Raw genomic sequence first — 4,585 nt, forward strand, 5'->3', positions numbered from 1 at the left:
GACCATATCGACCACCTCCGATCACTCTGAAAGAACATTAATCCTTCCAGAATCTTCTTAGCACACAGAGACTATCAACTTAATGATCACTAAAGATTTTAACTGGATTCACATCCAACAGCTGTCTTCAATTTACTCCTAACATATAACAAGTTTGTTATTCTCTCTTTATATATAGAAAGAGTCAAATTCAAGTAACAAGTTTCAAACACAATTTGAAGTCACTCTTCTTCCTCATATACTAACTTAAGTGTTGGAGCTCAGAACCGCCATAACTTCTGATCCTCATTCCATTTATGGTTGCTGAACATAACAGTTATGAAATCTCTTGACCTAACTTAAATGGAGAATAACATCTTAAAAGTTGGTTGTTGTAGGAGCCAACAAGTCACAAACAAAATTTAAGAAACATGGTGCCATCAATTATATCTGATGTGGAAGAATGCAAGGTGACATGATCCTAGATTGGGATGAAAACACTTAAACAAGCAAATGTGTCCTGTCTATAGAGTACATGAACTGATGGGGTGGATGAAGTCGAGGAAGTGGAGTCTAAAGAGACATCTCAACCATAATTATCGTCATGATTTTGAGAATCATACAAAGGCATTGTTGGAAGGAAATGTTTTTTTGGCAAAAAAAATATATGGGGGAAATGAATATCAAGAAAAAATATCGTTGTTTAGAAAAAGGAGGAAACTCAAAGTAAATAGCACAAAATAAAGAGAAATGTTATCAACTAAAGCTATTTATAAATAGGGTCTAAAATTTAGGTAGATTAATTGCTTGAAGAGTTGAAAAGAATTAGGGGTCTATTGGAAAAATTAAGTGTATCGAGTAATTTCATTTTCGTAGATTGAGCTAAAGTTTTTAATGTCTAGTTTTCTATTTTACAATGCAATGAATACCACTATTCACACACACTAATGATTAGCTAGGACACTTCATCCACATATCAAGGTTAGTAGATAATATAACACAAATAAGCATTTGCTTACCTATTAAAATAATTAAAGTGTTAGCCGAACACTGACAGACGCACAATTTTAAGGTTAGCCAAATGTTCCTCAAAAGATACTAAGTCAGACAAGTATAAGCACACTCGAACGTAAGTCAGCTGAATCTTTTACAAGCCTACTAAAGTCTATCGTGATCGCCAAGATTCTAGACTCAATAAACACAAAATATGACTTGATAATTCAATTTTATAGCAATAGTGTTAATATGCGACTAACAAAATATGATGAAGATTGTGGAACCACAACCTAGAAAAGTTACGCCCAAAATATATAAGTATGGGAGACACACTGAGAAACAAGAGACATTTCATAAAATAAAGGGGAAACTCACATGCTACCCGTCTAAATAGTCAAATGAAATAACGTTTATGTATATTATGATGGTTTTATTTATAAATATCATAAACTATTCAATGCATTTTATCTTCATTACTTTAATTTAATTTGTATGCATTTCTAATATTAGTATTAAATATCTCAACATCCATACTTAATGCTCTTTAGAGCAGTGAAGAAGTTCATTGATGAGATAGAGTTTATTTTTCAAATAATTATTTGAAGATAATGAAATCACACTTGAGTTATATGATAATCTTTTAAAAATACACTTTATAAAAATGTACAACTTTAACTTTTTATATTTTAAGATAAATTTAAAAAAAATACACATATTAAAGTGAACAAAAACTTATATATTTATAATTTAGTTTAGGAGATGTTAGATACGGATGTAATATTTGTTTTGCTATAAGATCTATCAAGTAGTAAGTAAAACACGGCTTTTTTATTTGTGAGCAAAATATGAAAAATCAGCTAAACAAACCGAACTAAAAAGGGCCCAACCGGGTTCGAACCGGTGACCTCTTGATCTGCAGTCAAATGCTCTACCACTGAGCTATGGACCCTTTGATGTTAATGTAGTTTTATGAATAAATATTAACGTAATTTATAGCTCAAGAACATCAACAAACATGTACTGATTCAGAAACTTGTTAGTATTCATTTACCAATAGCTTCTCGAATCGTATGGTTCACTTTCTTTGAAAAAAGAATGTAACATTGAAAATAATCTTAACTCAAACGTCAAATACATTAAGGAGTATATTAAATTGAGATTTTAAAAGAATTCAAAAAATTTGATAAAAATATTTTTAGAGGATCATAGTAAGATTAACACATAGTAATAAGAATAGAGATAAAAAGAGATAAGTTACTGTATATAAATAATAAATTGTTATCATGTGCGAGATGCATACATGAAAACAAATAGAATAATATAATTTTTGTCATATGATATGACCTCTATTAATATTATTATATTTAAATAAAAAAATAATTGTGTGAAAGAATTACTTTTTTTTTTAATATTTTAAAGTTTATTATTTAAAAATACACTTTTTAAAATAAATTAGATTCACATGACCCTCGAACAGATACGAGCCTTACATACTTTTTCAGGTGTCTTTCTTGGATCAGGCACTCTATCTCATTCTTTAGTTGATAGCAGTCCTAAGTATGATGTCTCATAACTTTGTAGAACTTGCACCAATGATTAGGTTCAAGGCCTATACCATCTTCCTTTGGAGCTGGCAGTTGAGGGATGTTATGCACGTGGAGAACTTCTTGTCATATAAGCTGTCAGAGAGTGTTCAGGGGCGTGAAGCTCTTAGTGGATTTTTCACTCCACATAAACGTTATCTTGTCCCTCATGGGTCATATGTAATGTTTCCTTAGTGATTGTTGTCGCATTACGCGAAAAACCGGCGGGAAAACAAAAACAACAGAGCCGCCACCGTGCGTTATTTATCCCAAAAGAGGGAAAGGAAACGCTCGAAGTAAACCTGGAAAGAACATGGTCTCGCGACCAAAGAGAATGGGATCGGGAGTCGGTTATGCGAAGGGAAAGTATTAGCACCCCTACGCATCCGTCGTACTCGACGGGATCCACGCACAATAGGAAGGAAAATGGTTGCTAAAACACTGCTCACACACACACACTGGCTGAAAGAGACACAAGAAAACAGACAAGACTGACTCGGCAGGATATCGCATCCTGGGCCTACTTAGTCTATCAAACATAGACATCAGAGTCAAAGTAGTTCGGACTGGGGAAACGACACATGCTCGCTAGGATATCGCATCCTATGCATACGTATCTCCTTGGACGAAGGAGAATCAGAGCATTCGTAGCTCGACTGACACGCACACGAACAAATAGACAAAGGCAAACGTGGAGCCCGAATGCCAATCACTGGACTTACATCAGCATCCGAACCAACAAACACACACGGGAAACCAACTGCCAATCGCTGGACTTACGTCGGACTCCAACCAGAAAAGGAGAAACAACTCACACAAACAAAACAAAAGGGCGCCCGGAGAGATCAGCTCATCTCCTGCCTACGTACCTCATCTGGTATGAGGATCAGGGCGACGTAGTTCCCCTACGAAGGGACACCGGACTAGCCTAACCAGATGACAGAGGGAAACACAACTAGGGAGACTAACTCGAGCCTAGATGTTATCATGCAAGATTGTCCCTAAGTCAAGGTTTCTAACTAACTTGCACAGGAAGCAAGCCTATCCTATTCAGCATAAACAGTAAATCAAGCATTCACAAGTAGCACACACTATATACACACAAGTGGGGCTCAATCAAAGGGTAAGACTGCAAGAGCTAGTCATCTGTACAAGGGTGGCGTTAGCTCTTAACCTTGCCATTGAGGGGCTAAGGTGAAGCTGATGAAAGGAGAGTGAAGATGAGACTTCACAGCTCTTATCCCTGGTCAGGGAGAGCTTCAGACAAAGGAGCGTGGGTTCAGAAAGGAGGAACCCTTCTACACTCAAGACTCTGACACAACTGTACATTGTACAAGATCTTGGGTTTGTATCCCCATGCATCAACACAGTGGTGTGAGCAGAGGGATGACTCAACAGAAGAGCGGGAGATAGATTTCATATCTCTTATATCCGCCAATTGCCTCATAGAGGTCTTTACCTGCTTGGGGACAAAAGTAAACAAGCACAAACATCGCCTCTTAAGGAGGACTTCAGACAGGTGCCTGGCTAGGTAACAAGCCAGGTCTTCCAGACTACATGGAGACAAGAATGTTATACCTCAGTGCAAATTGCTTATCAAGCAAAGCAAAGCAATATTAGCAACTAATGTACCTGAAATCAATCAAATACAATCAGTATACCAATCACAGAATTAAACAGCAAATGGTTCACAGTTAGCTATACACAGACAAACACAATCCAATGCACCAAAGTGCAAGTCGACTCAAAGGAGCCAAGCATCCTACAACATAAACCAAGTTAGTTTACAATATCAAATGAGACAACTCAATCAAATGTGAATCCACCTCCTTAAGGTATTTTGCTTCTTAACCTGAAAATCACATTCAAACATAAGATACAAGACCACTAGGACAAGCTTAGGGTCAAAAGGAAGTAAAAAAGTCAAAACAGCAAGTGAAACATGATCAAAACCAAGATTAATCAATTAAAAAGAGAATCCAATTAGTCTCACATCAAAACTATGCACCAAATTCATTTCATGCACA

At 36.1% G+C, this 4,585-nt stretch overlaps 1 non-coding gene across 1 annotated transcript; it reads right to left on the minus strand.

Annotated features, from left to right (window-relative positions):
- Positions 1-1,852: 1,852 nt before the first annotated feature.
- Positions 1,853-1,924, minus strand: TRNAC-GCA (transfer RNA cysteine (anticodon GCA)). Its single transcript has one exon. It is a non-coding gene; the product is annotated as a tRNA-Cys (tRNA).
- Between the last annotated feature and the right edge of the window lie 2,661 nt (positions 1,925-4,585).

This window comes from Lathyrus oleraceus, chromosome 6, assembly GCF_024323335.1.
Source record: "Lathyrus oleraceus cultivar Zhongwan6 chromosome 6, CAAS_Psat_ZW6_1.0, whole genome shotgun sequence".
Classification (NCBI taxonomy): Eukaryota; Viridiplantae; Streptophyta; class Magnoliopsida; order Fabales; family Fabaceae; genus Lathyrus; species Lathyrus oleraceus.